Below are 17,583 nucleotides of genomic sequence, written 5' to 3'. Positions count from 1 at the left end.
CAAACACGACACAGCGTAAAATTTTTCTCGTGTTCGTTCCTTTGCTTTCCATATGATATAGTGTGTACCTTTTTTTCTGCCGCGATTACTCTTCGCAATGAGATCAATGCGACCTCGGAAATATCACAGAGCAGTTTTTCTTGATCATTCGACCGCCGAACAATCTTTGTCTCAATTTTCACCAACGCTTTTACTCCTGATAACACGACACCGTGCAAATGATAGATAAACTCGGCAATTTTCTGCGTTCTACATCGTTTCATTTTCAATTTACGATACTGCCGGTGCCACAAATGATTCATTGCTCCTCAAGTGACAGATGTGCCGGGGTGCCAGTATTTTTCTATTGCAAATCATTTTATTTACAATTTTTTGTCACTTCGAATGAAACGTGTCATGAATGCTTTTCAACTCCACTACGTTTTATTTCGAGTTTCTACTGCAGTCGGATAATCCGATGATCTTTAATCAACACGCGCAGCGTATGAATATTTTTTCTAAACGATTCTATAGTCACTGACAAACGAATTCAATAGCCAGATAATATTCGTCAGTTCGTAGGACATCTGTAGGGTTGCCAGATCTTCTATATTTGATACGAGTTTTCTATAGTTGAACTTGATCTTTACGTACTTATAGGAATTTTCAAAAATCTTTGTTTGAATAAAAAAGAGTTTAAAATGTGCTGTGTACATCTTTTACTTGAACTCCTATATTTTGAGCCTATCTCATATAATTGCAGTTTTCACTACTTCTTCTATATTTGGATAAAACATTTCTGGCAACCCTAGACATCTGTTCCAAGTGAACGAATATTACAAAAAGAACAAGGGAGATACGTATTTATAATAAGTTTAATATATTTAAGATAATATATAACAGTATTTTAAAATTCTTCTAATGTATTCATTGTATTAAAATTACACGTACTCACGTTTGTCGTAAACGCATAAAATCCGCTGTCTACTCATCACTAGTACCGACCGGCATCGATCACCAAACGGAACCCTCGTCGATCCTGAATCCCCTCTGAAAACCGTCTCTCCCATAAGAAACAAACATCAACTCGCGGGGGTTGTTTCTTGGGGGAGGGTGTCTCGTCTGTGTGGTTACTTCTTTCCCTCTCTTTCCCCTGGCAGGATCCCGCGATCGGCCTAGTGATCTAGGTGGGTGGCTCTCTCTCTCCTGCTGCCAGCCAAGCAAGCCAGCCAGCCAGCCAATCCCCACCCTCTTCCTCCCGTTGGTAGCGCCGCGGTGTGGCAGCTTTCTCAATCGCTCTGGTGGGGGTGGTCAGTCGTTCTCTGTCTGTCGTGGGCTGGTGGTCGGGGTGTTGTCGGAAGGGTGGAGGTGTCGGGCGCCAGTCGCTACGCGGACGTTGAGCTCGGGATTCCCCGTGTCGGTCTCGCCCCGGACTTTTTTCAAACCGATTTCTCCGTTTCGCGCCGATCTATCAACAAATCCACCATCGTCATTTCGTTTCTTTCTATTTTTTCCCTGAATCTTAATATTTCTAAATCGTTCACCGTATCGCTTAGGGGATCGGCCACCGTGCTCGAGCCATCCCCTATCGTTTAGGGGATCGGCGGGCCCCCGATGCGTGATCGTTTCGCGAGTGCATTGAAAATCGCGGATCTAGTGACGTTACCAGTGCCGGTCTCTGTGGTGATCGTGTCGATCGCGATGATATCCTGAGGATACTCGACGCCTGTGCTCAACCCTGAGGACTTTAACGGATACCGATCGCCGTTAGGTTCGTGCCGATTCGTTGCCAATACCCCGGGTAAGTGGATCGAGCTACCAGGATCCATGGATCTTCAGGATTTCTCTTGTTCGACTGGTGATTTCTTTCGGTGAACCTGTTTCGCACGATGATCACGATATCGTACTCGGTTAACGGTTTCGGTTTTGTGTGCGGGTTTCTCGTGTGGCACGAGGAACCCCGAAGTGGTGGTGGGGACAGTGAAGTTGATGGGATAGCACTGTAATTAGTGGCGTATTTTAATTGCTGGGTTAAGTGGCCGGAGGACCGGCAGCCTGAGACCTTGTCCAGGGTAGCCCGAGGCAGCGGCGTCGGTGGCTACGCGGAGAATTAGGTCTTCTTAATTAATTTTTCGGATGTTTGAAGGATCCTGAGAGAACGTTGCACCCTGGACAATGCTGGGGAAGGGGTTTAATAGTTTGGGGATTGTTGCTGTTGATCGTGTACTTCGGGAATTATCTGCGGAGGATCGATCTCTTGAGAAATTCAACTTTTTTAACCCGTGTGTAGTCGACGGGGTACGCATTTGCTGTATTTCTTTCAATAGTTTGTTAATGTTCCTGTAAAAAATATTACAAAATTTCTCTGAATGTCCATTCTTTACTTGGTGATGTATTAACCCTTCGCACTCGGGACTATTTCAACTGCAAAATTAAACGTTTCTTCCGATCTAGAATATTTCCATTTTCTGTGATTTTTGAAATTTTATGGATATGAAATTGGTGTAATACCTCATACAATACCTAAATGTTTAGTAATTGATTTGATACCGATATATTTAATAATGTAAACAATACTTTGAATAATGGTACAGTAATTTTTAGTGGTGCCTCGGAGGGGACAACCGAATGCAAGGGGTTAATTTATAGTCTTATAATGAGAATTCGTGCAAACATGTTAAATACAGAAAGGTTTGGGTGACTACACAATGGTTGAGGGATGTTTTGGTACCTGCTAGATTTTTATGAAATTAGTATAACCATCGGATGGTTCCTTTATTTTTGATGATTATTGCAGTGGATCGGGGGTGAGCAGTGGTTCAGTTTGTTTTGAGAATGTTTTAGCTGTCAAACGATTTTTGCGGGATCGAGGTAGCGAATGGAAGTGATATTTTTAACCAGTCTTTCTCCTCTATTCTGTGCGATGATTTCAGTGAATTGAACGACGAGTGGTGATTAAGCTTATTTAGGGCATGTTTTTTTCCGTCGACCAATTTTTATGGGATTGGGGTAGCGTTTGGGAGTGATATTTTTAATTAGTGCTCTGTTTCTCCGTTCGGTCGTGTAATAACAACGATCGATTTAACAGCGAGTGTCAATTAAAATAGTTTAGGGGTAGTTTCAGCAGTTGGTGGTTTTCTGTGTAGTTGGGGTAACGATTGAGGGTGGTGTGTTTCGAATTGAATGATGAACGATGTGTTCTTTATTTTCGCAAATAATTGTGATCGATTTAACAATCAGTGTTGATTGAATTTGTTTACAGGATGTTTTCGCTGTTGGAGGATTTTTAGTCGGTTATTATAACAACAGTGAATTGTACCATGATCGTTGATTGGATTTGTACACAGCATGGTTTGGGTGTTAAATTAATTTTTTTGGGTGGATGTTTGATTTCTATACATTTACGAAGAAATTTCAGAACACTGTATTGTTGTTTTTAATATAACAAAGTCATTAAGGGATGAAATGAATTTTTATTTTACTCCTGATTTCCATAATCAATGCAGAGCATTTCTATTTTGCATGAAGATCCACTGTATAGTGATCAGTTCCCAGTTTTTGATGGTTCAATTTAATTAGCGGGGGTTGCTTTGTTTGATGTCTAGAATCGCGTGGGGGTTCATTGTACTTTGGGTATCGGCTACGCAATCTTAGGGCAGGTTAAACTACCTGCTGCAGTTTAGTGTCGACACTAAGTACTCTAATCTTGCTTTTGTTACCTGCTCTGCTGCGCAACGACTTTGCGGATCGACGATTTAGGACCTGGGAGGCGCTCAGAATTTATTCCGCTTCGAGAAAATCTTGTCCGGAAGACACTAACTTAATTTTTGTCTCCGAGACACTAACATAATTGTATCAATCTTATTTTTTTTATATCTTTGAACTCTAATGAAAGTTTGTCACTGTGGGTTGAAATGTAAATCCACGTTTCCCTGGTTCATGTTGGAATAGTTTGTTTCTCCCTGTGTCTCGATTTCGTCCAATTAGGATCAAATTTATCGGATCAAGGGTTGAAATGTGGCAACCCTTTGTCGATTTTCTTTGTGTCAATTGAGCTGCTTCTGTGTTGCTTTGACACACTTTCCACCGGTGTATACAGTGTAGTATGATAAAGGTTAGGGTGCAATAAACTCCGGCGTTTCATTATTTATGAACAAGTCGAACGATGTTAGACTGGGAAAGGGGGCGTTGCATAAAAAGCACGTCGGAACACGGATGCATATAAAATCGTGGTAGAAACAGTGTTAACAATAATCTAGTCAAAATGACGGGGTTATACAATTTCTAATTTGCGCACAATTTCTGCGAGTATTTTACCACGTTTTTATTTTACTTTTATAAAGTAATGTGAACTCAATTTTCTCGAACGGGCTTTCCAAATTGAAATTCTGGCTCCCAGATTGAGCCTTTTTAAGGGATGTTTTGGTACCTGCTGGATTTTCATGGAATTAGCATAACCTTCGGCGATGGTGCCTTTATTTTGAATGATTATTGAAGTGGATTGAGGGTGAATTGTGGTTCAGCTTGTTTTGGGGATGTTTTATACGTGATATTTTTAATCTGTGCTGTGTTCCGCCTCTATTCTGTGCGATAGTTTTAGTGAATTGGATGATGAATGGTGATTAAGCTAGGGGATGTTTTTTTCTGTCAGCTTCTAAAATTTTTAATTTACCCAAATTTATTTCTTCGGGTATTGCTATTTTTATAAAGTAACGTGAGCTCAATGTCCTCGAACAGCATGCTCTATACAAACGTCGAGCTCTCGCGCCATCATAATATAAAAAGCAAGTTCCAAAATAAATAAATATAATAATAATTTCGTGTTTGGCGAAAATGGTCGACGGGATAATCCCAAAGTACCAAAAAATCCTCACTCCAAGTTTCCACTATAGAAACCGGCTTAACACGTCCGCCAAATAAACAGGCTTTCCAAATTGAAATTGTGGCTCCCAGATTGAAGCACTCAAGCTTGCGCGTTTCTTTGCAATTTAAATTTGCTCGCCTCTGAAAATTCGTGAGAAGATTCCGTCGCGGCGTCGAGCATCGCTCGGGACCGTAAGTGGCTCGCTTGAGGGACTGGAGATCCGTTCGAAAATCATCGCGCCGGTTTGTTCGAAATTAATGGGTCGCTCGCGGGGCAATTAGACGAAGTGCAGTGGTACCGCGACGATCGGACTGCGAATCCGGGTCTTAGATTACGGTTAGCCAGCGGATCGAACCTTGTTTCCTCTCTTTTTCAATCTTGTCCACGCCTCGAAACGACCCACTTTCGCGGGGGAACGTGAGTTGTGTCGCGGAACGGGGATTTTCCTTCTTCGCCGCCGTCGCGGCCGCTGTGTTTAAAGCGACGTTGTGTGTGTGTGTGTTTTTCGAAAGTTCCACGGTCGGTGCGCTGAAACTTTCTTGATTTAGCGCCCGGGATCTTGAGCCTCGCCTCTTTTTTCCAAGGCTGTTCTTGAATCCGGAATGCGCCCTCGGTTTTGCACCCCGCCGGCATTGTGCGAACATTTTCGAGCGTTTCTTGCGCTTCGGGGTTTAGCGAGAGCACTGCCCGGGATTCTGAAGTGGTTGAGACTGTGCCATGTGTCGGGCTACTTTAGGTGGACTGTTTAGAATGTGCGAAAATTGTCTGGGCTCAGTTTTTCCTCCCTCGGGAAGTTCAGAGTTTTCGTGGGCCCCGTTTAATGGGGATTCTTGCTACGACAGGTAATCGATCGAGGTTTTTAGATGCGCGACATGAGATCGCAATTATTTTTCGAAGGCAATCGATCTTGCGCGAAGAACGATCTTCCATCTTTCATTCGAGCTGTCGAAGGCTCGAAAATTCATACGCGGGAATGTATTCTAGAAGTAAACCTTTAAAATTCAATCATTCTTCGGGATTTATCGATTTCGAATTTTCTTCCAGAAGAAAATGGACCTGTCGCAATGTGTGTATTTTGGACTTTGATTCGAGCCCTTGGAAGTTCGAAAATTCCTACGGGAATATATTTTAAAATTCACTCGAAGTGACCCATTAAACTTCGATCATTTTTCTCTGAACTTATGGTCGCGATTTATGAATTCTCAGACATGAACTCCTATTTTCTTCAGAGCTACGATAGACCTATCATGAAGTGCGTTCTTTCAGCTTTAATTTGAGCTCTCAAAAGTTCATGAATTCCCTCTGCAAATATTTGAAAATTAACTTGAATCCAGCCCATAATTGATTTTACACATCAATAAGCCGTCTTTAAAAAACAATTCGATCTCCTCTACAGGTAGTACACTCATTGTCAGTATATTCTATGAAACCTGACCGACCGGATAATCCAGCAAACGAGTATCGTCGCTGCTACAAAGCAGACACCCCCGCATTCCTTTTTTCGTTCCTCTTCCCACTTGCTTTTCTCTCTCCAGCTGTTTTTTTAAAATTATTTTTCAGCGTCGCGGATAATCGGTGAACCGCTTTAACGCAACTAAAACGCATCGTAAAAATATATGAGCCGATAAACGTGCAACGGTGTTTACGCTGAGCGCAACTTTCCGTGGAATTAAATCGGGAACGAGCTACTTCGACACGCAACATTATCGCGCCGATTTTCCGAAACCCGCTGTGTCGCGATTCGAGAGTGAGAGAAAGAGAGGGAGAGAGAGAGAGAGAAGCATACGAACCATTTTCCCCATGCGAAAACTGTGCGCGCGGAATGGGACTCTCGGCGTGTATTTATCTTCTCTGTCTTCTTCGTTCTACAGTTTCCTTATTTTTCAAACTTTTTAGCTGTTCCGGCAGCTAAGCTTATTTTCGAACAATCTCCAGCTCTCCCTCGAAGGAAAGTTGAGTTTTCAACTCTGTCAACCATGGGCAAATATGCGACAGACTGTGGAAAGTGTGGAACAAGGACAATGTTGCTAAAGAAATTTATTTCGTCGATAGTGTTCTCCTCGATAAAAGAAAGTTGATAAAAGTCATTTACAACTGTGCATAGTCTTTTTAATGAAGCATCCATGTCAATACATTTATGAATCTATATTCTATATGAATCTGTCTGAATACAACCCTTTGCGGAATGTTTCCGATCGGAGACATTGATACAGATTTTAGAACATTCACAATTTAGAAGTATAAAATATTACTTTATGAAGTTAAAACTGATGGGAAATGAAAAGGGGCTTATCGACGAATGAAAAACAACAATATACCATAAGTTTGCATTTATTATAACAAAGAAACGAGAAAATAAACAAAACATTACACGGAAAAAAGTTCCCGATTACGTTTCTGCTTAAAATCCGCAGAATCATACATCTCTCGATGCGTGTCGTTTTTTCCTGCGTCATCCAATTCGATAAAATTTGCAGTATGTGTATAACTAACATAGATCTACAATACAAATATTTTAAATTTTCATTAAGGGCTCAAATAAAAAAATTTTTAAAAATGCCTTTTTTATTTTTTTATGTAACCGTGTAAATCATAATTTTCGGAAAATTTTTTTGCATATCATTTCGTAATAATTTCGCTTCTAATTGATTACACCAAATCAGGTCGTTTGGTACAATTATAAAAATGTTATTCTGTTTTAGGGCGTACGAATACTTTTTACACCCACTGTATATGAATCTATATGAATCTACAATGATTCTATGTATATCTATCTACATGAATCTACATGAATCTACATGTTTTTATACCTACATCAACGTACCACATTTAATGAAAAAGTGTCCAACCTCCATCGACCGATATATGCAAAATAAAAGAACACATTATTCCCTCTTCTAGTGCTCGGTACGTTTACTATTAAAATATATGTCAAACGTGTTCTAGTTGTAAATTGCACAAAGGACTCCCGCGGAGTGTTGCGAAAAAGAATGTGCGAGAAAAATGTATATTTTCACTGGACAGCCATGTAAGCGTTCGCCGAAAAAAAATGTATATTTTGCAGACGGACAGTGTAGTAAAAAAAAAAAGGAAGTAAGCTCGCAAAATTGTAATTTCACGGGACAGTGTTGTAAAAAATTAAGCGGACAAATTTACATTTTTTTTTTTTCGAAACGGTCATTCGCCGAGTTGCCGAATAGATGAACAATTTTCGAAGCTGTCCGTTGTTTTCGTCGGAAATTGTTTTCAGGCCGTTTTCCACCGGCAGAAAGAGTCCGCGTTACGTCGGGATTAATGACGTCACTGAATTTCGTATGAAATGGCAACACGACGGGGAGCAAAAATACTGTAAATTACATAATGGCCGCGCCGCTAATTCGCGGCTCTCTCGCAGAAACGAGTTTCATTGCACCGGCAATGGTCGCCCGTTTAAATTAATCGCTCCGCAGGAATTATTCATCGGTCTTCAATCTCGAGTGTTGTCTGCGCAATCCTTTTTGCAGTCCACCAGAAACGACAAATATCCAACCGCTAGCTTTAATTTTTTTAAGAATTATGCAGTGCATTTAATGCACGACAAAATGCACATTGTACATGACAATCAAATGACAATTGTATTATCTTCAGCCCTTTGATGTTCGAGAGATAAGTATAATCCTTCTAGATACAATCTTACGAGGAAAAAAGTAATATTAAAAATTGAATTTCATATATTCAGTATGGTAAGGGATTCTGACAATTGAATATACATAAAATTCTTGCAGACATGTATCTCTGTATTGAATTTTTTTTAATGTAATTTTTTAACTATTCCTTGATTTTTATATTGGTTGATTTTTTGTTTCAATAGTAGAAGTGATGCTCAAGAATATGAAATGGCAATCGAAGAATGAAATTCATGCTTTTCCACATCTAAACAAATTTTAACGAGGAAAAAGATAATATTAAGAATTAAATTTAATATATTGAATGTGGTAAAAGAGATTTTGTCAATTGTATATACATACAATTATTGCAAACATGTAGCTGTATTGAATTTTTTTTAAATGTCATTTTTTTAACGAAAGTACCTTGATTTTCATTTTGATTGATTTTTGTTTAATAGTAGAAGTGATGCTCAAGAATATAAAATGGCAATCGAAGAATAAAATTCATGTTTCTCCACATCTAAAAAATTCAAGATCTGCAGTCCGATGACGACAATAAAATTCGTTTGTGATTGATGATATGGGAACCGGTGAAAAACTGCAGAAGCCGATCGGTGTCCTCGCGTTAATTGCTTGGTTCTTCCTGTTCCGGGGACGGAAGCGGTCCGAACCGTAGCGGAACGGCGTCGCCGGGCAATTACGCGATATAATTTTTAAAAACCGCGGAAACGGTGTATATCATCGGCTCCCGATAGGTTCGCTTTATTACCGGTCGTTCCACGCGCGTTCACAATCGAGGGACAAAACGCGTTTTCGTCGAGCGCGTCGCAATTGACTCGTAGCTGTTCGCGCGTTCTCGCAACACTAGTGTTTAATAAACAATAATCGAGACTGTGTCCGTTGTCATCGTTGACAATTGTTCGACAAAACGTTGCCACCAGATGATCATAAAAGTGATAACACCGCGGCGGTTCAATATGCAAATATAACGTGCGTGCAACGCGCAATATGTAACTGCGTTTTGTACCCGGCCAGATTGTGTTTTATTCGAACGAAAATGATTATGCGAAGTTAATCGGCGAAACAATAATCTAAGGTAATTCGATCTATTTTCTCGCGGCGGAAAATTGCTCTGGCTCTAGCAATCATTACAAATTAATTGATTCGATAACGCGCGAGCGTACGGATTCGTCTATTATTTAACTGTTAATTAAGCTGCTTGATATGGCGGGCTGTGGTGATCTGAAATTATTCGACGAGCTGTTAATCACGGTCTATTTGTCGGTAAATATTTTTCCGTGAATCTGCAATTTTTTCGTATCGGGCTAATTTGTTGTTGCACTCAGTAATTTTTCGAGAGAAGGTTATTTATACTCGTCCAACTGTTTTTTTTTAATGGAATCATCTTGTTGTTGACATTGGCTTGACATTGAGTCGCCTTGAGCCTCGGAATTAAAAGAAAATAGCTCGTTTGGAAATTGAGCGATTCAATTTTAATGTCGCGACGAGAATGTCGATAAAAACGCATCGAGCCGAGCGGAATATATTTGCCGATCGAATTTCTTGTTGATTTATAATACTTCGTGCGCGTGGAATACTTTCGATACGATTCGCGGCGGGGAAACTATTTTGGAATAATAAAGGCCGTGTCCGTTTACAGTAACGATCACCGGCGATGCAGTCAACACGTTCGCCCGTCGTGCACCGGTAGCCGCAAAAATTCCGCAAAATCGAAACGGTTTTTTCATCGTGCCTGCCCACTTCGAAACCAATATTTATCGCAACGGATAATCTTTTAACCCTCTGCGATTCTGCGGATCCAGCTGAAATTTATTCTATTATATACTAAGCTCTGGCAAGATTAATATCGTCCTAAGCAATCACGTTTTGTCATAGCGATCTTCGATTTAAAATACTAAGTTCTGTGTTCAATTTCTTCTAAAGATTGACGTATTTTCAATCCGAACGATTTTTCACGGTTGAAATCGAACAGATACGAGAAATTCTGCATAGCTAAAATGTAAGAGATTATTCCGAATTTTTTTGCGCACGATTTGCATGCGTTATCAAAGTGATAGCTTAAAAATGATACAGTAGAAAGCTGCAGTAATTTTAAATTTGCAATATTTAAAATACGCGAGATTATATTCGACGCTAGCTTTGAGCGCGCGCATTCAGTATTCAATTTATTTTTTATATTCTGAATCTATGATGCAAGTGATAGCTCAGCAAATAAAATAGTGGCAGAGAGTTTCTGCAATTATTAGGAGAAAAATTGCTCTTTAATATCTACTCGTAGCAATTGTTTCAGAAAATTTGAAGTTTGCACTAAAATTTCTAGTATAATCATGAATGTATGTGAGTGGGTGCTTAAATTGATAATTTCCAACAAATTCCAACAATTTCCTTCGAAAATTAACTTGAGTAATTAATGAACGACCCAATATTTAGCTCTGAATTGTCCATTAATCGACGGGGTCGAAGCATTAAGCATTTCTACGCGGAATATTAACACCGCTCAATCAAACTAAAATGAAGTACCCCAATTTTCAAATCAACGTGTTAAATTCCGCCGTTCTTCGTTTGAAATAAAAGCTGTTCAATATCGATGCGATCTTCCCCATTCCGTGCACTTGCTGCACGGTGCATTCTTGTTTCGAAACGACTCAATCCTCGACTGTGGACCGAACTGTCCCTCGAATCGAAACGGTGCAGCCTCGTTCGAAACGGTTCAAAAGAAGTTCTGGTCGAAGTTGGTAACAGGCGAAGCCTCTCGCTCGACTAAAATGAAAAGGTCATCCGAGAAGAATGCGTTCCATTGCAGGGATGCAGCCCACCCCTCTCATGAGCGCCGATAATCGAGAATCGGATAAGCTGTCCGGGACTGTTTGCGTCCCTTTCGAACCGGTATCCTCCAGTCTGCGAAGTTTCGGCGTCTCGGAACTTCCAAAAAGAGGAAGGAAAAGAGAGAAAAGAACGACCCTAGGCTGAGCTAGGGTAAATAAACGAGGGGTTGTCGACCTGAAAAGAATTCCGAGACAACAGTATTATTCCCTCTCTAGTACATTAACAATAAACTTACTCCACAAGTGAATACAAGAACGAATTTTTACGCACAGATGTATAAGATACAAGGAAACATTATTATCAAACCGTGGACGTACTTTTAAAATCGAAAAAATATGAAAAATGCGACGCAAGATCCGGCACAAAGAACCTCGACGTATAAAATTACGTCACCGCAAAAGCGTATAATCTCGAACGCTAACGATTCTCCGTCGGAACAAGAATAATTAAAAAAGGAGAAACGGATTCCGTCCGAGGAAAAACGAGCAGGAGTACTGCTGGTTCCCGATCAAAGAGCATCCCCTCGAAGAGAGATAGAAATCGAGAGGTTTCGCGAACTGTTTTTCAAACCGGCGAGACTCGCTTTCGAATTGCAATAACTCGGATTCCCTTTGCGGCCGACGTAGTTATTTGCCGGTACTTTGGAAACTGTGAAAAGATTGTTTGCCCGGGAATAAAGTTTACGGGGGTGGTCGGGCGTTTCGGAACGAACAACGATACGCTAACTTATACTTACTGCGCACGTACCGCGGTGATACATCGGGAAAGGGAGGGAGGAGAGAGAGAGAGAGAGAGAGAGAGAGAGGTACAGACGGAAACAGACCGAAACTGAGAGCAACAGAGAAAGAGATACAGAGAGAAACAGAATAGTTGAGAAAAGGGTAGATACGGAGGGAAACAGCGAAAGGTAGATGGAGCAACGGAGAATAATAGAGACCACGATAGAGCAAGATAGAGCAAGATAGAGCTAAAATAGAGCGACAAAACGATCAGCCATCTCTAGATTTCTAATGTTTCTCAATACCAATGATGTGTTCAAAGATTTTGTATATAGATTTGTATAGAGTATCCTCTGTTATATATATATCAGTTTACATGAAAAACCGGTGCGTCAAAACGATAAGACATGGTGAAGAAGAATAGTGATTTAATTACACTGTCCAACACCGTTCCACAATTATTGTTGAGTGGTTCTTATAGAGTGTTCTGCGCTGATTCCGAATCTGCCTTTAATTTTTCTCCTAGACGCACAGTTTTTGAGAAACATGACATAAAAAAAAACGTATTTATCAACTTTAAACGAATATTGTGATGTTATTATAAAAGATATCGAATTGTTCTTTGCAGCAAAAGATTCTGTAGACTTTCCCGAATACAGTGATATCCAATATTAATACATTATGAATGTTTAACCATGTTTAAACAATCATTAAAGTCGGAAAGACACCACTTTTGCACTAATAGAAATCTAGATGTGTCTTATCGTCTTGTCGCGGAGTGTAGCAAGATAGAGCAACATAGAGCAAAAATAAAGCAAAATAGAGCAAAAATAAAGCAAAATAGAGCAACATAGAGCAACAGAAAATTGTAGAGGGCAACATAGAGCATCAGAAAGCACCGGACGAAAAAGAAAAAGGACGAGATGGTGGAAAGAGCGTGGTTCGCCGACTTTTCGTTCATCGACGTGAAAATATCCCCGGGAACGAGGCAATAACGAGACCAACAAAGGGCCGCTAGGAATTCTTAGCTCGAGCCGGGCGAGGAAAGTGTAGCAGCGTAATCGCAAGCCGCGCGTGTTTAACAACGCAATTTATATGCGTCCCCGGTCCATTTACATGCGAAAGAAACGGCCGAGAAGTGCCTCTGCTCGCTGGACGACAATAGATATTTACACCGGCGGGTTTTTTGTCACCGGACACCGATGAAATATTGTCGCGAACGTTCCCCGGTTTACTCCGCGCAGTTCCCTGGACCCTGTCTACAAATCGGGACATTCTCGCATGAACGCCTCGCGGCGGCGTGTCGCACGCCCTGGCGTGTTGCTCCGAGATACGGATCCTTTCGATCCTGTTAGGCGAGGAAGAACAGTTCACCCGAGAATAACCGTGGAAGAATGAACGTTAAAAATGTCGACGTTGTTGCCGATTCCTTGTTGGGTCGTTAACAAATCAATTTGTGAATTAGTAAACTAGTTGGGATATTTTCCTACACACTTCGAACGCGTGCTCCAGTGAACGATAAAGCGGAACGGCGCGATTGTTAAGGAATTTTCTCGCAAACGAACGAAGTTTCTCGGTCGAGCGACGCTGAAAGCGTTGGCCGCAATTTTCTCGGTATAAGCAAATAAACGCTCGGGGGATGGGGACGGAGGTGTGTGTGTGTGTGTGTGTGTGTGTGTGTGTGTGTGTGGAGAAAAAAGTAAAACAGCGAAACAGTTTCATCGGACGATGATACAACAGCCGTCGAAGCAGTTCAAACATTTATTTCTCGAATTTATTTTGAGGCTGAAATGTATATTCGAATTGTGTGGAGCGTGCGCGGCGGGGGTATTTCCTGTGTCTGCGGAACCGGCTGTCGGGCCGGCTCTCGCCCGGGCCCTGTTAATCACGCGATGCGTAAAAAACGTTAGAAAATTGGCCGGAAGAGCTGGCGGCAGGTGACGGTAACGCAGTTTGCTTCCTATATCGAACAATCGAAGCGAGGCGCAACGCGCGTGACGACTGTACAAAGGCAGATGCAATTTGACGCATTGTGAGCCGGTGTGCTACGCGACACGCTACCCGGGCTCTCTGTTCCGCCGCTGCTGTAGTCTGTTTAGCGAATTCGCTGCACTTTTTCCTGCACTTTTTCCTCCCGTTCTGTCTTATTGCCTCTTATTTGCTCCGGTGTGCACTTCAGACGTGCTACTCGGGGTGTAAGAGACAGTTCGGGGTTGGAAAAAATTTTGGGGTTCGTAGAAGTGGGATCTGTTTGTTATATTTTATTTTTATAATACGTATCGGACGTTATTCTGGCTCTGTCGAACTCGAGGGCAAAGAAGCCACGCCCACCCGGGGCAATGTGAAGAAAGAAAACTAGGTATATCATTTACTGACACTTCGTTAAGATCGCAAAAATGTTTCCTTTCTTTTAGTCGTTCTAAATCAGATTGTCCTATAAGATACTGTTCAGGCTATGACAAACTTAAGAGCAATAGGGGCCCGCCCACCCGGGGCAATTTAAAGAAAGAAAACTAGGTAAATCATTCACTAACACTTCGTCAGGATCACAGAAATGTTTCCTTGATTTTAGGTCGTACTAAATCAGATTGTCCTATAAGATACTGTTCGACTGACAAACTTAAGAGCAACGAGGCCACGCCCACTCAGGCAAATTTAAAGAAAGAGTTGAGCTAAATCATCTTTTATCAAGATTTTGCGAGGATTGTAAAATTGTTTCGTTCCTTTTAAGTTGTTCTAAATCATGTTTACGATTAGACTGTCCCGTAGAACGTCGTCACGAGAAGCCACGCCCACTGAGAATATTTTAAACAGCTACAGCAAAGCAAACAGCATACGGTTAGGTGTTCCAACACGCACAATGATCTTCTTCAAAGGTTTCTGTCTGGAGGATCCTTACGCATGACACCTCGCAACCAGGATCAATCTCGAAGTATGCATCCAGGGGGAGCACAGAAGGGTAGATAATGATTTTTGGGGGCGATAGTATATTTTCTCTGGTAACGAAGCCCTCGAAACACGGGGACACGAGTCGACCGAAAGCTCTCGAGTCTCGGGAACGTAGAAACACGCCAGGATTTCTCTGTAACGAGACATTTAGACGGTTGCCACCCCGTCGCGGGGAGAAGGAGGAGGACTCGTCGAGGGGTTGTACGCTCGGAGCAAAGTTTTCGGAATAATGGAAAGGCGAGAGATCCCCGGGGGCCGTGTGGATTCCCCTTTCGACGACTTAATTCGCTGGAAATTAACCCGTGGTAATGAGGCGTCCGTCGCGTCGCGTCGCGTGGAAGGCGCGAGCCTTTGTCGGACGGTGTGGAACAGAGTTTCCAGCAGAAATCGAATCTCCGAAGTAGTCTCTAATAGTAACAATGTTAACCTGATACATTAATAAAAAAGTCGCATTTTAAAAACCACCGTGGGACCAACAAAAATATCAAATGCGAAATGAAATTCTCTGACAACTTTTCCTTATACATATAGTAGGCCCCTTTTAGTTTTTTAGATTTTTGCAAAAATATTCTTTAAGTTTGAGTTAATTCTCGGTTAGGTTTAATATTAAAAATATTACTGCACTCTTCATTACATATTATTCTCAAAAATCCAGCTACTCTTATATTGTCGAAATCAAAATTCCGCCGCTCGGCCTTCGATTTCGAGATATTTAAACTATGGACACTCACTACGGTGAATTCTGGCCTTCCTAATTGACGGAACACGTGTGATAGGGCGAAGGAGAGCCAGAATCTTACCCCTGCACCCGCACCACTGCAAAATACGTTTATGGCGGAATTCGCTATGATCTAACTTACAGTTTTTTGTAAATTACTAAAAAACTAAAAAAGATCGCCTATTATTTGTGAAGGAAAAAGTTGTTCAAAAGTCGAGATTTAAAATATATTCCAATTTCATAAAAATCCGTGAGGAAGTGGCGTTTCGACAAGTTTATCCAAAATAGAGAAACGAAAAGAAAATTCTCGAACCGAGAAGAATTGCACAGACGAGAGCAACTGGAAGAGGGCGCTATTTATCATCGCGAATAAAGGGAGCGTTTAATAAAAAGGGTAGATAAGGGGTCCGGTTATCAAAAGATGCTGCACGACAGGCTGGAACAAAAGGCGCGCGACAGTCGGTAAATTAGCAATGACTTATCTCGATCAAACTCGCGATGAAAGCGGCGCCGACGCCGACGCCGACGCCGGGACGATTAATTCGCGTGAGCGCCAGTCGCGCGACAATTGAATATCGTTCGAACGTGAAGAATCGTGCACGGCAAAACAAAGTACCCGTGCAGAAATACACCGGTGCGATCAAATTCTGCGCTCTTCGATACACCTATCTACATACGTATGGCTGGACGCTTGTCAACCGGGAACAAAAGAAGGTTCGGGACGAACGACTGTCGATACAATAGTCGCGTTCGACGCGTGACGCGTAACGCGTCGGAGAGCATGCGTTTCGGGTTCGACGAACAGTGACAATTGAGCGGATCCCGGGGCCAAAGGGCTGCTGGTTCATTCGTTAGCATTCATTATGACGGAAACGCGTCTACGGTCGGTGACGAAGAATTTTAGTAATTGCAGCGATTGCAGGGGGGTCGGATGTGGCTTCGAGTGGGCGTGGCTTTGTTGCCCTTGGGTACGGTGGAGCGAGAAGTGATTTGAAACATGTTATCTGTCTTTTAATTTTGATAAACTCTTGATAAAAGACTGTTTTCTTTTAAAGTCTGTTTAAAGTAATCCTAGTGGGCGTGGCTTCGTGGCTCCCGACTCTGATGGAGGGCTATGCAATTTATAAGGTTCAGGAACAAATATTAAAGTGCACTTTTCTGTTTCTCAAACAGAATGGAAATGTATTGAACAAAATAAAAATACGCTTAATTTCAGACAGCGTCATTCTTGTAAAATTTGCAAAATCTAAGAAAATGTTCAATTCGCAGGTTGCGGGTTCGACGTCGTAAATATCGTGTGTGCAGAGGCAACCGTCTCTTATTACATTCCGTACTGTATGCACGGGGATCCGCGAGTCTGTGCGAACTAGATAATGCGACTAGCGATCCTTTCTCGTGCCGTTGCACGAAAGCTGCACTAGGTGCATCATTATCGGTGCAGTTCGCTGTAACGGACGATATCGAGCGGGAGCCGTGTTCGAAACCGTCCCGTAGAAGAATGTGGAATACTAGCTGCCGGCAACAGAGAAAGAGAGAGGAGGGGAATCACTATGCCAGGAGGAGTGATCGAAAACAACGGTCCGGGGGGGGGGGGGGCAGGATATTCGCTCGCGTGCCGCCAGAACTTGTATTCGAATTTTCCCTTTGGAATTCGATTTTTCATCGTTAACTATCCTGAAATAATGTTATCGAACATTGCAGTCTAGAAAATGGAATTCCAAAATTGGTCCAAAGTGAAGCGAGATGGAAAATATAAAAAATAAATTGGAGAAAAATACTAGAAAATTATGGAAATGTTCACCCTTTGCACTCGAGTGGTGTAACTAAAAATTGTTACACTGTACTCAAAATATTTTTCAC

The 17,583-nt window shown here is 41.7% G+C and overlaps 1 protein-coding gene across 4 annotated transcripts in view; it reads left to right on the top strand.

The window, feature by feature from the left end:
* The first annotated feature begins 1,298 nt into the window (after nt 1-1,298).
* LOC143212132 (uncharacterized) overlaps nt 1,299-17,583 on the top strand; it is a 272,339-nt gene continuing 256,054 nt past the window's right edge. For all 4 annotated transcript variants that reach the window (XM_076430549.1, XM_076430548.1, XM_076430550.1 and 1 more), the window contains exon 1: nt 1,299-1,780. The gene's annotated coding sequence lies outside the window, so the exon portion shown is untranslated. The remainder of the gene's footprint in view (nt 1,781-17,583) is intronic.

This window comes from Lasioglossum baleicum, chromosome 9 (genome assembly GCF_051020765.1).
Source record: "Lasioglossum baleicum chromosome 9, iyLasBale1, whole genome shotgun sequence".
Taxonomy (NCBI): domain Eukaryota; kingdom Metazoa; phylum Arthropoda; class Insecta; order Hymenoptera; family Halictidae; genus Lasioglossum; species Lasioglossum baleicum.
This window is presented reverse-complemented; position numbering and strand designations above follow the sequence as displayed.